At 42.3% G+C, this 19,679-nt stretch overlaps 1 pseudogene; it reads right to left on the bottom strand.

Annotated features, from left to right (window-relative positions):
* Positions 1 to 212: 212 nt before the first annotated feature.
* On the bottom strand, positions 213 to 933 carry LOC129832466 (putative lipoyltransferase 2, mitochondrial; annotated as a pseudogene).
* Between the last annotated feature and the right edge of the window lie 18,746 nt (positions 934 to 19,679).

Raw genomic sequence — 19,679 nt, forward strand, 5'->3', positions numbered from 1 at the left:
TGAAGATATATATATTTTTTTAAATAGGCGGGGTTTAGACATAATTTTGACTTTGTAGTTGTGGAAACTAGTGACAACCAACTAGTAGCCTTCAGTAGCGGGGCTACATTTGGACCACCAAAACAGCGGGCTCACCCCCTCATAGCGCAATGTGGGAAACGTAGTTTCTTGGCGGACAGATATGCCCGGGAGAGGGAGAGAAAACAACATGATGATTGTCAAAATATCCATGTTTTATTTACCGTGCATTGTTTAATTGTTATTAGAATATTATCCATGAAGCAGTGTGCAGTCAAACCGATCACTGAAAGTTTACAGCAGTCGTGGGATGGTTTCTTCAATATAGACATCTCATCCCAGTTCCTGACTGAGGGAGGTGACACCTTTGCCAACAATCCCACATGGCACAGTGTTTTCAAACTAGCCCATATCTGTGTTGCAGTTCAGTGCCAATCCATGAGATGTTATGTACCTCCCACAATGGATTCCTGAAAGAGGAAACATTTGACTGTGATATCAAGCATGACACATTGTAGCCCTGTTGTTGTAAACATAGCAATTTGTTTTTATTTTTATCAAGGGTTAACATACCAATGGCACATATCTTGTTTTTTCCAACCCAGACCCCAGTGTCTGGCGAGGTGGATGCTTTTACCGCATACTTCCTGAAAAGGTTGATGACACTCCTCTCCAGCTCAAATACATACCATTTCACACTTTTCTTGAAGCAGCCCAAGTTGATTATTAGGTAGGACACCAACTCCCCTGGGCCATGGATAGTTATGAGCCCGCCACGGTTGCACCGAAAGAATTCAGCACCATGGAGTTTGAGTCTTTGCTCCTCTTCTAATGGGTATAGTGAATGTCTGATTCTAATGGTGTAGACTGGCTTGCGGGTGTTCACACAGTAGCAGAGCATTGTGCAATTTAAGGCAATGAGGGTCACATTACTGCCCTCTAGCATTTCACTTTTCAAACAACATCAGAGAGAAAATGTCTATGGAGACCTCTCTGAATACTTTGAAAATACAAATTCCCCCTTTCCCTAAGGTAGTCTGTTAAGCCTATAGTAGAATTGGGGATAGTTAATGGAACTCCTTGCTTTCACCCATCTGTCTTGTTAGATCCAGGATATGGAGAGAATTATACATTGATTTCATAAGTACTTGAACCAGGCCTGGGCATTGGGGGTAGAGGTGGTATCTACATTCTTGTAAATTTCCCTCCATCTACACCGACCTGAAAAAACAGGACTGGTAAAAGCATATGTCAGGTAGGATAAGGGCCCACACCACATTGCTTTCACCTATCCAGTATTTTTAAATCAGCGCAGATGAAAGGAATGGCATGTGGGAGTCAAATTAGATTATTGTCATGCAGCCCTGATAGGTTCCTTGAGTGTTTAAATTTAGTGGGGAGACATAAATCTTACATCGAGTGGAACCAATTTTTTCTTTCACTAGTAGCTCTGTAACATTATTCAGACAAGAGTAAGAAGGGCAGGTCTAGGAATAGGCTAATGTAAGTACACATGATACTATTCAATTCCAACATGTACTATCCACTGGTCCCGATTGTTTCAGTTCAGTTTTATTAAAAGCACAAGCTCTGACTCATGACTACTAGTCTTATTAAGTTAACTGGGACTGGTTGCAAAGAATAGGCTAAACCTGAGAAACTGTCGCATTGCAACTATTCTAAAGAACAGTCAATATGAGCAAATCATCATGAAATATCTCTGCACAATGCTCTTGGTGCTCCTCACTTTCTTGGCCATTGCATGTAAGTCTTGAAAACGACCCCCTTGTGAAGAAGACAAGATCAGAATTACTGAAATGATGATTGATTCATCTAGCTGTAAAGTTTTTCAGTGATATTTTGCTGTTTAGTTTTACCACAGATAATTTGCATGTATTTGAACCGTTACAAAACTGTAAACTGTGACACTATTTATAGTTGCTCAGCAGATACATTTTCTCTGGTGATAAATACGTAATTGCTCTAAGAACCTATTTATAATACTGTACCTACATTTCATGAAAGTGTGAAAGGTAATTTAATCAAATGAAGATACTTAAAATTATACAAAGGCAAACAAAAAACGAGCTGTTTTTTAAATGACAGGTGATGTAAATGAGGCAACTGCATGCTCAAACCACAGCGGGGTCTGCCGTGCTGTCTGCCTGTAGGCAGAACTACCATTTGGAGTTCTAAAGGGTTTGTGTATGTATATTTGTGTACGTCGAGTTTTTGCAACTAATGATGCTTAGAGATTCGTACTATTAATTTACGCTTTGTTTTACCCACAAGGACAAGTTATAATGTAAATAACTGTCTTAGTGGAGCACGTGATAACACCTTCGATTGGGTTCTGTTTACCAATTGATCTCTGAGAATACAACCAAGGTAGGGTCCGAAAACACAAGACCGATACTGTCATCGGATCTTAGAATTAGAGGTCGACCGATTAATCAGAATGGCCGATTAATCGGCGCCGATTTCAAGTTTTCGTAACAATCGGAAATCGGTATTTTTGGGCGCCGATTTGCCGATTTAAAAAAAAATTAATTTAAGAATTTTTTTTTTTTTTTTACACACACCTTTATTTAATCTTTATTTAACTAGGCAAGTCAGTTAAGAGCACATTTTTATTTTCAAAGACGGGCCTAGGAACGTGCATGTGCAGAACGACAGATTTTTAACCTTGTCAGCTCGGGGGAGCCAATCTTGCAACCTTACAGTTAACTAGTCCAATGCTCTAACACCTGATTACATTGCACTCCACGAGGAGCCTGCCTGTTAGCGAATGCAGTAAGCTAAGGTAAGTTGCTAGCTAGCATTAAACTTATCTTATAAAAAACAATCAATCAATGACTGTCATTGCTCCAATGTGTACTTAACCATAAACATCAATGCCTTTGTCACGTTCTGACCTTTATTTTCTTTTGTTTTGTCTTTAGTTAATATGGTCAGGGCGTGAGTTGGGGTGGGCAGTCTATGTTATGTGTTTCTATGTTTAGGTTTGTCAATTGGCCTGATATGGTTCTCAATCAGAGACAGGTGTTTTGCATTGTCTCTGATTGGGAACCATATTTAGGTTGCCTGTTTTCACTGTTGGTTTGTGGGTGTTTGTTTCCTGTGTCTGTGTTCGTGCCACATGGGACTGTTTCGGCTTTGTTATTTTGTATATTTTTGTCGTGTTCAGTTAATTATATTAAAACATGGACACTTACCACTCTGCGCTTTGGTCCGATCCTTGTTACACCTCTTCAGAGGAAGAAGAGGACGACAGCCGTTACAGCCTTTCTTAAAATCAATACACAAGTATATATTTTTAAACCTGCATATTTAGCTAAAAGAAATCCAGGTTAGCAGGCAATATTAACCAGGTTGTAAGGCCTGGGTGTCGGAGTGTGAAGGAAAAAGCGCAGGAGCAGCAATTGCAAAACAAATGCTTTTTAATGAAACACGGACAAACTAGGCCACCCTACTAACACACTGGGTGTACACTAATAAACTACCCCAGACACGTGGGGAATGAAAAATGTCCAGAAACATGAAGCACAAAACCAACACCAACTTACATACAAACAATCCCGCACAAAGAAACGTGTATGCCGGCTGATTAAATAAGCCCAACTAATTAACCCTCATACAAAACAGGTGCGCCCAATAAACACATAGGGAGGGGGAGAAAAGGATCAGTGGCAGCTAATAGGCCGGTGACGACGACCGCCGAACGCCACCCGAACGGGAAGGAGAGCCTGCCTCGGTCGAAGTCGTGACACAGGTGAAATTGTGTCATTTCTCTTGCGTTCATTGCACGCAGAGTCAGGGTATATGCAACAGTTTGGGCCAACTGGCTTGTAGCGAACTAATTTGCCAGAATTTTACGTAATTATGACATAACATTGAAGGTTGTGCAATGTAACAGGAATATTTAGACTCATGGATGCCACCCGTTAGATAAAATACGGAACGGAATAAACCTTTTGTTTTCGAGGTGATAGTTACCGGATTAGTCAAAGGTATATGGTTTAGAGAGAAATAGTCGACGCGTTATAATTCCTGTAATAACTTGCGGCTGAATTTCAAAGGGGTTCCTTCGTTATTTTACCGTTCATGTCTTCCATAGAGAATGTCTTGATCTACTTCAAATAAGGTCTGTGTTTCGTGCAGGCTTAAACCGCCTCGACGTTTTGATACCCGTGTAAATCTCACTAGGATAAGGTGACGTTTGTCAACATATTTTCATAAATCCACTCTACAAAAAAATGTATCTTCGCTTATATTTAGCCAATATTGATCAGAGTTACCTTGTCCTATGGATATCTACACAGTTATAAAATTGGCACGGTGATGTAAGCCTACACGAAACACAGACCTTATTTTAAGTGAATCTAAAAATATCCTATGGAATAAATGAAGGAACCGCTTTTCAGATTTTGCTAGAAGGTGTCATGGGAATTATGACTCGCACTTTGGTTGTCAATTCTTACCATGTGTCACGATCGTCTTGCTGTGAGAGATTGGACCAAGGCGCAGCGTGTGCAAAATACATCTTTATTATAAGAAGAGAGAAAACAAACAAGAAACGAACAACTATACACGAACTAACAAAATAACAAAACTGACGACCGTGAAGTTATAAATACAGATAGTGCTGACACAAACACTACACATAGACAATCTCCCACAATCACCTAAAGCCTATGGCTGCCTTAAATATGGCTCCCAATCAGAGACAATTAATGACATCTGTCTCTGATTGAGAACCAAACCAGGCAACCATAGACTTTCCTAGAACTCTCTCCTGAACACAACCCCATACACTATTCAACACCCCCTAAACAATACACACACCCTAAACTAGACAAAACACACAAACTTCCCATGTCACACCCTGACCTAACTAAAATAATAAAGAAAACAAAGAATACTAAGGCCAGGGCGTGACACCATGCCCATTATTAAAATAGGATTTCCTGCATATAGAAATTAAAGTTTTTGTTTTCAACATTCATCACAGGTAACAAACTATTTTTATTCAAACAGTTGAGAGTATTTGTCTCCTAAGCAGACTCTTCAGTATCATTGTCACTTCAGAGCTGTGTGCGTGTGTGTGTATTTATGTATTATATTAAGTTAAAATAAGTGTTCATTCAGTATTGTTGCAATTGTCATTATTACAAAAATGTGTGTGTGTATGATATATATATCATTATTATTCTTTTTTTATTTTTTATAAATCGGCCGATTAATCGGTATCGGCTTTTTTTGTCCTCCAATAATCGGTATCGGCTTTTTTTGTCCTACAATAATCGGTATCGGTATCGGCATTGAAAAATCATAATCGGTCGACCTCTACTTAGAATGTGCCAATGTTTGTGAACGATTCCCATAATTTGTTCAGCGCACTTTGAATAGCGGGTAGTAAGAACGCAATAATGCTTATTTTTGCGAGACTGTCCTTGAAAGAGTTCATGTCTCGATTTGTTTTGGATTTTCTCAATGGCAGAATTAATTTGACAATTTTTTTACCCCCTCTCCTTGAATTGTATTTGCGTCTCAGCCATATTTCTGTTGAAATTATTTTGATTCAACAGAATTGGCTGTAGGGCAAACTGTTTCTCATGGGAAGCAGGTGACAGCCATCAGCCCTCAACAAACTGTTACGATCAGTAGGTTTCCTTTAAAGATCAGTATATAGAACATTATCCTCACACAAAATCAGAAGATCAAGGAAACAGATTTCTTAAATTTGTTTATTTTATTTAACCTTTATTTAACTAGGCAAGTCAGTTAATTAAGAACAAATTCTCATTTACAATGACGGCCTACCTAAAGGCCCCCTGCGTGGACAGGGCCTGGGATACATTTAAAAAAATAAATACAATATAAATATAGGACAAAACACACATCACAACAAGAGAGACAACACAACACTAAATAAAGAGAGACCTAAGACAACAACTTAGCAAGGCAGAAACACGTGACAACACAGCATGGTAGCAACACAACAGAACAACATGGTAGCAACACAACATGGTAGCAGCACGATGTTTGCAGCACACATTTTATGTGTGTCAGATTGCATAGTGTAACGCTTGTCGTCTGGAGGAGAAGAAGAGGACCAAGGTGCAACGTAGTAAGTACTCATAATTACTTTTAATGAAATACGAATACTAATAACAAAATAACGACAAACTAACAGTCCAGAAAGGTGAAACCAAACACTAAACCGGAAACAACCACCCACAAACACAGGTGGGAACAGGCTACCTAAATATGATTCTCAATCAGAGACAATGAATGACAGCTGCCTCTGATTGAGAACCATATCAGGCCAGACATAGAAATACAACACAAGGACAACATAGAACACCAGACATAGAATGCCCACCCAAACTCACGCTCTGACCAACCAAAACAGAGACATAAAAAGGATTCCTTGTCAATCATTGGCTTATTGGTGAAATCAGCAGTCAGACAATATCTTTAAGTAAATCAATCAAACCTTTATTAATGCAATTGAAGTCAGAAGTTGACAACGGAAGCACATCAGAGTAAGTTCCGCAAAATAAAAATAGTTGCAGTCGACCCCTAGTGATGTAACTGCCTATGTCAACACCTTCTACTCATGAGACCAAGCCCATGCATATACAGTTCTAAAAACTTGCAGGAGAAAACAATAGTACAGTGTTTTCTAAGAGCTCAGCAGTAATTTTCCATTCACGTGTGGCTTACAGTGCTATGTCTGACTTGTCTCTTATCTATTTACTCCCCTGCGGGGGTCTGTGTCTATGTATCTCTTTTAGCCTTGAGGCGCTTTCTCACAGACTGTCACGTTCCTGACCTGTTTTCCATTGTTTTTGTATGTGTTTAGTTGGTCAGGGCGTGAGTTGGGGTGGGCATTCTATGTTATGTGTTTCTATGTTGGGTTAAATGTGTTGCCTGATATGGTTCTCAATTAGAGGCAGGTGTTTGACGTTTCCTCTGATTGAGAACCATATTAAGGTAGGCTGTTCTCACTGTTTGTTTGTGGGTGATTGTCTTCCGTGTTTGTGTTCGTCACCACACGGGACTGTTTCGTTTGTTTAGTCTGTTCCTGTTCGTGCGTTCTTCGTGTTATGTAAGTTCTCATGTTCAGGTCTGTTTAACGTCGTTTGTTGTTTTGTAGTTTGTTCAAGTGTATTTTCGTCTTTGTTATTATTATTAAAATCATCATGTCTACATACCTCGCTGCGTGTTGGTCCGATCCATGCTCCTCCTCGTCTGAGGAGGAGAACGACGTCGACAGCCGTTACACAGACACCCTGTTTTGACTGCAATGGCTCACACATCTACTCAGACCATTTCTTATAAGAGGCACAGACTAGAAGATAACTAGAAGATAACTATTAAACCTTATTATGCATATATTGCTAATCTGTGGTCCAGGAACCTATAAATGTAGTGGGGGGGGGGGGGGTCTTATAGCCCTTCCCCCTCTATTAATACAACATAAGCATGAATACATCAATCATTTGGTGCAGCCCCTATCATGACCCCAAGGTGACCCCCACCATTCCCCCCTTTGAGACTAATTAGTCTCACAGTTTCAATCATAATATTCTCCTCTGAATTAAACATATTTGGCAAATCTCCCAGATCCATTTGATCCCAGGGATGGCCTGCTAAAGGGAGAAACAACTCCTGAGGTTCCTGGAATGCTGGTGGGGTGGGGTGAGTCTGTCTATATTCCCATTCCTCCTGAGTCCTGGGAAGAACCTCACGAGTTGGATAGACAATGGGATTAAAAGAAACCAGAAATACACCAGTCTCACCTTCAGCACGATTTGTATCAGCTTCCACCAACACCATCACTCCAGCATGTTCAAGAGCAGTTACAGGGATTTTCTTACAAATATAAACAGCAGCCAACATCACCAAACCTCCTACTAGTATAGGAGTAAACAATGACAACAAAGTTAACATAACTTTCCCCATTACATTTCCAAATTTAGCATTAAACCAGTCACCAATTTTGTCAAAGACAGATTTTTCAGATTTTGAGAGAGTTTTACTAAGATCAGGAATCTTATCAATTATCGCAGTCATATTCTCAGAGGAGTCAGGGAGGAGCATAACACAATTGTCAGGATGAACAATACCTAGTACGTTACAGTGTCCTCCTTCCTTCGCCAAAAGATCATCTAAAGCCAACTCATGGTGGCCAACGACATCTAATGAGAGTTGGCTAAATCCTCGGATCATTAAATTCATATGGGCCTGTAAAGAGTAGGTTACATTTTTTTACCCACTTTCCCAGGACAGCCACACCCCAGGAGGGTATGACTGACATACCAAAAATCTCACCTGAGAGTAGGACATGACCATAGGCTTCCTGGTTGTCTGGGATGAGTCGTTTGCCGTGCTTCAGTTCCCCAAAGTTGGTTTGACCTGTCACATTGAAAAGGTCGGTGACCGGAATTCTTAAACATTTCTGTTCTCCCCAAATAACAACATCCCCCCCATCCAGGAGGTAAAGTGAGGTACCCCTTGTCACTGCATACCCACATCCATCCAAAAGGTGCTCCCATGCCTTCCTCTATCCTGGAGAGGTTTACACCTGTCACCTGTTGCTGTAAGTCTAACACACTAAAATCCCCTTTAGCATAGTTTCTCCTATCACTATACTCTTCTCTCTGTTGACCCATATATACACGGCAAGTTCTAGTATCTCCCATGTCTTCCTTCCCATCCTTACAAAGACACTAGGGAGGGTTTGACTTCGGGCTTAGGGAGATCAGTATGGGATTGATGCTCAAGCTTCCATTTCCTAACAATTCTATCCACGGGTGCCTGCTGGGATAATTACACCGTACAGAATGGGTAGTTCTTAACGTGAAGACTGACTCACCTCTCCCGAGGCGAGTTCTAGGCCATAGAGGGATCTGCCTGCTTCCTTCTACCACATTAGGTAAGTTTGCTCCCTTCTTGTGACCACCCCAAAATACATGTGTCCCATAATCCCCGGGTAACCTCTCAGTTCTTCTCCCAAAGAACAGTCCTGTGGTCTCCCTTCGCCTAGTAGGTTGTTTCTCATTACCTCTCTGCATAAAGTATAAAAACCCACATTCAAAATCCGTCCTTCTCATAGGCTCAGCCTGACTCTTGTGGGCTCAGTGGTTGATGTAGGCTTTTCAAATACTAAAACCTGGGTTCCTGGCCTCTTCGTCTGATTTCCAATTTTTCTCACCATTTGTATCCATTTGTTGTTTTCCTCAGATCTCCCAGGGGGTCCCGTGGTTACGCCCACAAGGAGAACAATGAAAAGGATGATGGGGAAAACAAACCACCAGACCCAGTGTAGTCTCTATTTCCTAGTTATAGAACCTGCGTGTGAGTGTGAAATGATGTCTCCTTCTTCTGTTCGAGCCTTCTTCTAGAGCCTTCTTCTTCATCTTTCTTTCCGGCCTTTTGGTCTGGGCCCTCTGCTACTGTCCTTTGGATCGGACCTTCTTCTTCTTTGGACTTTCTTCGGACCATCTGGCTCGGACCTTCTTCTTCAGATGTTCTCGGGGCCTTGCTCTCCCTCCCTCCAGTTGCTCATCCATGGCTTCCACTCTGGGAGGTGCTTGCAGTGGGAGAGATGATGCCAGCCGGACCTCTCCGCCACTCGCAGGGCTGTTGGTGTCACCATGGTTACCTGGAATGGACCCATCCATCGTGTTTGGTTCCATTTTTGCTTGTGGACTCTGATTTTCACCCAGTCTCCAACATTTATGGGAAGCTTATCAGGGTCTTCACCTGGGGGAACCTTGTTTGCTTTCCTGTGGGCAGAGTGGAGAGACCTGACAATAGAGGTTAGTTCTTTCATGTACTCAATGTGATTACACTGTGCCTCAGTTATGTCTATCTGTTGGTCAGTCATACTGTCGGTCAAACACCTGGTGTGTTCATGGGTCGTCCTGTTAACATCTCGTAAGGTGTACAACCAATACCTTTGTTAAGGCAGCTGCGCATTTTCATGAGGACAAGGGGCAAGCATTCCACCCAGCTCATTTTTGTGGAATGACGGGCTTTTGCAAGCCCCCCTTTGATCTTTTGATTAGCCCTCTCTGTAATCCCGTTATTCCGCGGGTGATAGATGGACACAAACTTCTGGTCAACACCCATCATTTTGGCCACTTTAGCAACCACATCTCCTATGAGATGGGTGCCATTGTCTGCATTTGCTAATCGGCAAATAGTAGAGATCATGGTTGATGGTAAACAGGGCATGCCAGACAAAAGATGTAGCCATAAGCCAGACCTAGGACAGAGAGCACACCCTCTCTCCCTCCACACTTGGTGATTGAGAATATCAGCCTGCTGCTGTTTCTCAAGATCAGTAGTTTCAGATGACACAAACAACTAAAAATAGAATGCATGTGTGTTATAACGGGAAGCAGCCAATTTGGCCTCATCAGCTATGCTGTTACCAATACCAGCATAATCACTCCAACCCGTATGTGCCTCAACCTTAACAATAGCCAAATTGTTAGGTTTTCGCATAGTTCCAATCAACATAAGGTCTGTTTTTAATAGGTGTGCCTGTGGTATTAGTAAACCCTCTTGCTCTCCAAACCCCACACCATGATAAACCATCCCCAATAGCACATGCTGAGTCTTAATAAACAGTAAGTGCCTTTCATGCCCCTAATTCACAAGCTGTTTTCAGAGCTAACAATTCTGCCTGTTGCGTTGATAAATGTTCTGGTAAGGGCTGTACAATTTTTTATTTCCCCTGCAATATCTTCCTCAGAAAAAGCAACATGTTTCTTCCCTGTGTTTTGATCTATATAAGCAGATCAACGAACAGCACCGTGTCAGAGTCAAGCAGAGGTTCATCAAACAAGTCTTTATCCAGTACACATTCCTGGGCTGTCCCGATGCCCCTGTTACTGCTACTGATCACTTGCTCAGGGAAGCCTGAGCTTGTCCAGGTTAGCCTAAACAGGAACAGTGAGCCCCAGTGTCTATTAGAAATGGTAGGTCATGTCCATCAACATTAAGAGTAACCATTGGCTCTTCTCTTCCATCATTGAATTCGTACTGGGGACACTGGAGCAGGGGAGTCGGGCACCTTCATTGTTGATTCTGAGGGAAGTAAGAACTGTTGGTGTTCTGATTTCCCATTGGCCATGGCTGTCCTCTGTCATTAACTTGTCCTCATTGTCCATAGGGCATAGGTTGCCCCGGGGGAGCATTTCCAGCTCCGGGCGAGTGGTATTGTGGTTGAGGAGCATACTGTTGCCGTGGTGGGTAGTACACTCCATGATGAGCCTTAGCAAAGTTTCTTCTGCCCCTGTTGTAACCTCTTCCTCTTCCATTTCCCCCACACTGCAAACTCACATGCCCCAACTTGCCACAGGTCCAGCATTGAGTGTTGTTCCATTAACGAGGGGCTCTGGCGGGCCCACCTCCTCTTCCAGTCCATGTTTGTGTGTCACCATAAGGCTGAATAGGGAAAGGCACATACCCCCTAGGCACCAGGTTCACGGGTGCCGGATGTGACTGTGGGGGAGCTGCAGACTGTGGTTGTGGTGAGCCTGTAGAAACAACTTGAGCAGCCATCATATTGTGAGAAAAACCACCACTTCCTTTCTCGATCTGTGCAAGCTGGGCCTTCTTCAGTGCAGTGACTAGTCCTCCTTTTCTTGAGTTCTCATCAGTCTTTATTTTCTTCCAGTTTCTGAACCAGTGTCTGAGATACTCTTCTTTCTCCCCCGCAGTCTTTCTTCTTCTCTCTTTCTGACTTCCCTTCCTTCCTGCTCTCTGAATAGGTCAACCATGGATAGTGGCACATTGTACTTTTTTTTGCCTCTTTAGTAGTTAGTCTTTTTTTCTTTTTTTTTCTTCAGGCATCCATATGTCTAGGGTCTTCCAGTCTGTTCTTTTTTTGTGGAGTGAGTTGGGGTGGCAAGGGAAACTCCACAGGAACTGTGCCTCCTTTTTCCATCCAATTCTATTGTTCTCATGCCGCTTGTTGCTGCTGTTGTGCCATCCACCTCCTTCATCAGAGTCCCCTCGAGGATAATTGTGGTTGCTTCTCCATTTTCTTCTGTCAGTGGTATGAGTGGGTAGATCTGTGTATAGTCACCTCTGGGGTCCTCTGGGTTGAGTCTCATACGGCGGTGGGGAGTACTCCTGTTCTGCCTCTGTCCTGACTCATTTCTTTCCTCCCGCACTCTATTGTTCTCTTCTTTAGTTTGGTCAAGATAGCCTTGTTCATGAAGATCTGTCCTTTTCTTCCTCCCCTCCTTTTTGTCAATTTTTCTTGTCTGAATTATCTCCTTGACTAAATCCAACCTAGTCTTGTTGAATGAACCATCCAGTGGATATCTGTTTTCTCCTGCCATCTCTGTCCAGACATGCCATTTCTTAAAAATTACCCAGTAAAACTGCTATAATCCACAGACAAACAAACAAGTGAAACATACAACACAATATTCATAAACAACTCAACTCATTACCTAGTTTTCAGAATTACCTCTCCAACATCAAATATTATTCAACAAACCATCCTCCCCATAGGTCAGGGTGGTATAGGTCATTTTCACAGAATTACCTCTTCAAAATTATTCAACAAGCCGCCCCCCCCCCTCCCATAGGTCAGGGTGACTAAGGTCATTTTCACAGAATTACCTCTGCAAATCAACTTCTTAATCAACAGGCCACCCTCCCCATAGGTCAGGGTGGCCTTAGATAATCTCCCCATAGGTCAGTATTACCTCTGCAAATCAACCTCTTAATCAACAGGCCACCCTCCCCATAGGTCAAACGACACCAGCAGTATGATCTCTATTATTTAATCTGTTGATCCTCTTGATGGGGGTCACCTTGGGGTCATGATAAGGGCTGCACCAAATTATTGATGTGTTATAATAATTGATTATGCTTATGTTGTATTAATAGAAGGGGAAGGGCTATAATACCCTCCCCCACTACATTTATAGGGTCCTGGACCACATATTAGCAATATATGCATTATAGGATTTAATACTGTTCCACTGTTCTTTTCTAGTCTCTGCCTCTATAAGAAACGGACTGAGCAGATGTGTGAGCCATTGCAGGGGTGAGTGCCAGGGGTAAGTGTCCACCCCGGTTGGAGGAGATTCTACACCATGGTGCCAGAGCTCCAAATTGAACAAGGTAAGCAGACACCTGTTTAATCTAAGTCTGTAATTAATTGGCATTCACTGGTGTGGTTTCCCTCTAACAAGTAAGTGGCACCTCACTCAACATATACATAAACTTTGAATATGACATAGTCGAATTCTAGATTGGAAATATATGATAAATTGAATTAAGTGATTGATGATTTTGATGTGTTTTGGAGAAGTAATCCAGCGACCATTACTTAATAATAGTTTGTTTTTGGAGAGGGGATTCAGCGATAATCGTCTATTTTATTTTGGGAGGTAATTCAGCGACAATTACACGAATACTAGTTGTTTTGCAGAGGTGATCCAGCGATAATCATCTATTTTATTTTGGGAGGTAATTGAGCGACAATTACCTAAATACTAGTAATTTTGCAGAGGTAATTCTGACCTATGGGGAGATTACCTAAAGCTATCCTGACCTATGGGGAGGGTGGCCTGTTGATTAAGAGGTTGATTTTCAGAGGTAATACTGACCTATGGGGAAGGTGGCCTGTTGATTAAGAGGTTGATTTGCAGAGGTAATACTGACCTATGGGGAGGGTGGCCTGTTGATTAAGAAGTTGATTTGCAGAGGTAATTCTGACCTATGGGGAGATCACCTAAGGCTACCCTGACTTATGGGGAGGGTGGCCTGTTGATTAAGAAGTTGATTTGCAGAGGTAATTCTGACTTATGGGGAGGGTGGCCTGTTGATTGAGAAGTTGATTTGCAGAGGTAATTCTGACCTATGGGGAGATTATCTAAGGCCACCCTGACCAAAGGAGGGGAGCTGATCTGCGAGTGGTCTAATAAAAAAGTCAACAAAAGCCGATAAAGTGTCCGTTACTGTACCAATGCCCACTACAATAGGGCGCCCTGGAGGTTTTGTAACAATCTTGTGTAATTTCGGCAAACAATAGAAAGTGTCAATTTTAGGGTGTTGAATAGACAAAAAGTCGTGTTTTTTTAGGTGATTTGACCAGAACTTAAATAGGACAGTAAAGATAGTGTTCTGAATTTGGGAAGTGGTGTCACTTCTGAGTTTCTTGTAAAAGGTGTTGTCAAGCAGTTGTCTATGACACTCATTTACATAAACTGTCCTCCATGTGTACACCAACCCACCCTTATCAGCAGGGTGGGTAAGGACTGACGTATCGGATTGTAATTCATCTTTCGGTTATTATGGAAAGATTTGTACTCATGTTTGTTCTTAAGGAGATTACCAACATCTTTTTCAACGAGTCTGCAATATGTCTCAATATTTGATTGTGATTGGCTGTTGGTACAAAATAACTCTTACTTCTAAAAGGAGTCGGAGTTTGTGCAGGTGAGCAGCCTACATGTTTAGTTGAAATATCACGATTCGGGGAGCTACAGTATTCCCTTAAACGGATGTGTCTAAAAAACTTTAACATGTCTACCTTAACATCGAAATCTTTCATTTAAAGACCCTTGCTCCCTTTGGTCTCAACTTAGACTTTGATCTGAAGCCATTTTTGTGATTATTGTGATTTTGCTATTCATTGTAAATGTTTGTAGGCCTATGTATCCAAATTGTGTCTGTGATTTTGCTATTCATTGTAAATGTTTGTAGACCTATGTATCCAAATTGTGTCTGTGATTTTGCTATTCATTGTAAATGTTTGTAGACCTATGTATCCAAATTGTGTCTATGATCGTATGCTCTCCATTTATGTTTTTATATGTTCTATTTATATCTGTAAATTAACCAATGATATCAAGCCACACCCGGCCATGGATGCTTATTGAATTGTTTTATTTCTGCCTTTTCTATTCCAGACATTCTGAAATTCACTAAAGCATCCCATGTATGTATCTTTAGTCTTTCACTTTTCAATGATTACCACCTGTGTGTGTCCTACATAAACTGGTGCCCTGCAGTGTTTGTCATTATACCCTGATGAAGACAGCTTGTCTGTTGAAATGTTGAGATTATTAGGTTATTAAAATGTTGCATCTGACCTCCTGGTGTGTGGCTCTCTTCTTCTTTTTCACATGTTATTGTCATGCACCTAAAACTTTGCTTCAATTCCAGCTTCCCTGACATGATTATCAAACATACAATATGTTTTGAAATTAAATGGTTAGACATTTTAAAACACTCTGTGGAAGGTATTACATTGTTGCTGAGTTTTGAGTAATATTGGGTATGATGTCGTTGGGTACAGAGTAGAGAACAACTTGAGCTAAGCCTGAAGCTGAGGCAACAGTGCAATCCGATCTATAAAGCCTTGTTCATATTGGCAGTTGGAGTGACTCAACTCCTATTTATATGCATATCTGATTCAAATCTGTTCTTTTTCCTGCAGTCTGAACAGCCAAAAAGCACATGGAATCAGATATTTCAAGCCCCATTTCAAACCACCTTAGGTGATTCCTGGCCATGTGATTTGTCTGAACGGTTAAATCTGATATACACTGCTCAAAAAAATAAAGGGAACACTTAAACAACACAATGTAACTCCAAGTCAATCACACTTCTGTGAAATCAAACTAACCACTTAGGAAGCAACACTGATTGACAATAAATTTCCCATGCTGTTGTGCAAAGGGAATAGACAAAAGGTGGAAATTATAGGCAATTAGCAAGACACCCCCAATAAAGGAGTGGTTCTGCAGGTGGTGACCACAGACCACTTCTCAGTTCCTATGCTTCCTGGCTCATGTTTTGGTCACTTTTGAATGCTGGCGGTGCTTTCACTCTAGTGGTAGCATGAGACGGAGTCTACAACCCACACAAGTGGCTCAGGTAGTGCAGCTCATCCAGGATGGCACATCAATGCGAGCTGTGGCAAGAAGGTTTGCTGTGTCTGTCAGCGTAGTGTCCAGAGCATGGAGGTGCAGCAGGACCGCTACCTCCGCCTTTGTGCAAGGAGGAGCACTGCCAGAGCCCTGCAAAATGACCTCCAGCAGGCCACAAATGTGCATGTGTCTGCTCAAACGGTCAGAAACAGACTCCATGAGGGTGGTATGAGGGCCCGACGTCCACAGGTGGGGGTTGTGCTTACAGCCCAACACCGTGCAGGACGTTTGGCATTTGCCAGAGAACACCAAGATTGGCAAATTCGCCACTGGCGCCCTGTGCTCTTCACAGATGAAAGCAGGTTCACACTGAGCACACGAGCACATGTGACAGACGTGACAGAGTCTGGAGACGCCGTGGAGAACGTTCTGCTGCCTGCAACATCCTCCAGCATGACCGGTTTGGCAGTGGGTCAGTCATGGTGTGGGGTGGCATTTCTTTGTGGGGCCGCACAGCCCTCCATGTGCTCGCCAGAGGTAGCCTGACTGCCATTAGGTACCGAGATGAGATCCTCAGACCCCTTGAGAGACCATATGCTGACACATGCACATTTGTGGCCTGCTGGAGGTCATTTTGCAGGGCTCTGGCAGTGCTCCTCCTTGCACAAAGGCAGAGGTAGCGGTCCTGCTGCTGGGTTGTTGCCCTCCTACGGCCTCCTCCACGTCTCCTGATGTACTGGCCTGTCTTCTGGTAGCGCCTCCATGCTCTGGACACTACGCTGACAGACACAGCAAACCTTCTTGCCACAGCTCGCATTGATGTGCTATCCTGGATGAGCTGCACTACCTGAGCCACTTGTGTGGGTTGTAGACTCAGTCTCATGCTACCACTAGAGTGAAAGCACCGCCAGCATTCAAAAGGGACCAAAACATCAGCCAGGAAGCATAGGAACTGAGAAGTGGTCTGTGGTCACCATCTGCAGAACCACTCCTTTATTGGGGGTGTCTTGCTAATTGCCTATAATTTCCACCTTTTGTCTATTCCATTTGCACAACAGCATGTGAAATTTATTGTCAATCAGTGTTGCTTCCTAAGTGGACAGTTTGATTTCACAGAAGTGTGATTGACTTGGAGTTACATTGTGTTGTTTAAGTGTTCCCTTTATTTTTTTGAGCAGTGTATTTGCCCTCACGTGGTTTTTAGACTGTTATTCAGCATACCTTGTTGCTTGCTAGCTACTCTGTTGACAGTTTGACAATAACTTGTGGTAGCTAACTAGTTAGTTGACTGCTATGGCTTGACAAAAAGGACTTGTGTTGAAAGTTGGATCATGTTATCCTTTGTGGCTTTAAAAGTTTCCTTACCCTATGATTTTGAACATTCAAAGCAATTGGGGAATGTCCATGGCAGGCATTGTTGTCACCTTAGCTTGTTACATAACTTCTGAGTGATAGTAAGCACAAGCACCACCACCAATCAGCCTACAACCCTGCACCATGTCGTTACTATGACAACTAGCATAGCCACACACATCCGATTTGGTCACTTGTAACATGCTGTTTGGACAGTCAGTAGACCAAAACGGATTTGAAAAACAAAACTGATTTGAGCAATAAGGCCTGCAGTGTGAACTGCAGGCATAAGTACTCTCATTGTGACTTGTGTTTGATTTGAGGTTGAGAGCACAACATCCACTACAGTTTTTAGTATTATAAGGAGGTGCAAAAGACTAGTCTGCCATATGTTTTGAGTTATGTAACTGATTGTTTTTCAAGTCACTTGCAAACTGGCAGTTTCCAATCAACAGTGATCATAACATTAATTCATTTCCGTGGCGGGGTGTCTTGGGGAAAATATGGGAAACTCTTGAAAAATAAATAAGTGAAAAAAGACTATGGCCAAGTTGGGTTTTACAAATAGCTTATATTATAGCAGTGAATATAACTTTAGGCGTGCGTCAACTCAAAGTCCAGGACAGTAGGCATTTGTACTATTGGCGCCCACAGTAAATGCATTGCCACTAGCCTACAGTCAGATTGCCTGCCCATAGAGCCCCACATTGGAGGTGTCATAATACCTATAAAACCTAGTGGTCAAACAGGGAAATGGTTCCAATCGTTTTTCTACTACCGTAATTACTGGACTATTAAGTGCACCTGAATATAAGCCGTACCCACTGAATTTTTTACAAATATGTATTTTGTACATAAATAAACCGCACATGTCTATAAGCCGCAAGTGCCTACCGGTACATTGAAACAAATGAACTTTACACAGCCTTTAAATGAAACACGGCTTGCAACAAAAATAAATAGGCTTTTAAACTAAACACGGCTTGTAACAAAAATAAATAGGCTTTAACGAAACACGGCTTGTAACAAAAATAAAACATAAATAGCAGTAAACAGTAGCCTACCAAGAAAGTCAAACTTCATTGCGGTGGCGATTGTTTTGGCTTTCAGTCGGATCTGCACAGTTCCAACGTCTTATCATCGACTCATTAAGGCCAAGCTCCCGTGCAGCAGGTCTATTTCCTTTTCCAACAGCCAGATCGATCGCCTTCAACTTGAAAGCTGCATTATATGCATTTCTCCATGTCTTTGCCATGATGAGGGTGACAAAATGACTACCGTAATCAGAATGATGGCAAGTTTGAGCGCGCTCGATTTACGTCACATTATGTGACGGTGCTCAGTTTTTTGGCGGCATGAATCTTGTGAAAAAAAAATAATAACATAAATTAGCCGCGTCATTGTATAAACCGCGAGGTTCATAGCGTGGGGAAAAAGTAGCGGTTTATAGTCCGGAAATTACGGTATACATTTTTCCTATAGGGAATTTTAGTAGAGACACTTAAAATAAGGGTTGTGTTTTGTGTAGGCTTACCGTGGTGTATCTGAGAGTCAATACAGGCAAATTAAGGTGCCCTCTTCACGACTGTCTTGGTGTGTTTGGACCATGATAGCTCGTTGGTGATGTGGACACCAAGGAACTTGACATTTTCGACCCACTCCACCACAGCCGGGTCAATGTTAACGGGGGCCTGTTCGGCCACCTTTTCCTATAGTCCACAATCAGCTCCTTTGACTTGCTCACATTGAGGGAGAGGTTGTTGTCCTGTCGCCACACTGCCAGGTCTCTGACCTCCCTGTAGGCTGTCTTATCGTGGTCGGTGATCAGGCCTACCAGTGTTGTGTCGTCAACAAACTTAATGATAATGTTGGAGATGTGTTTGGCCACGCAGTTGTGGGCCGAGTTTGGGAAACCCTGCCCTAGGGGCTTGGCGGTGTGCAGGCTATTCCAAGGCACGAACTCCGCTAATCCGGTAAAATAAATCAAGCACACTCAATTTGTGTTCCTCTGCTGTCGTTGATGCATTGAGTGACTGGGGGGGATTGTTTTCAAACATAGCGATAGGGACAGAGACGGAAGAGAGACACCCCACTCCCTCATTTTTTGGGGTTAAATTACAGTCAATCAGGCACAGATAGGGCTCTACCTGTGCAGAGCAAACTCCCATTTGTCTCCAAAGTGCCCTTTTCGGTGGTGGTATACAAAACATTTTCATCTATGTTTCAGAACCAAAAAGCTCATTTTGATTGTTGACCAATGACCAGTCATCACCATTGGCGCGCACCTTGTTTAATTTCCTCCAGTTTTGCCTGGCAAAAACAAGTAGGCCTACATTATCATCCAAATAAAATACCATTTAGAAATCTACTACTCATTTATAGCCAGAAAAA

Source organism: Salvelinus fontinalis, chromosome 33, assembly GCF_029448725.1.
Source record: "Salvelinus fontinalis isolate EN_2023a chromosome 33, ASM2944872v1, whole genome shotgun sequence".
Classification (NCBI taxonomy): Eukaryota; Metazoa; Chordata; class Actinopteri; order Salmoniformes; family Salmonidae; genus Salvelinus; species Salvelinus fontinalis.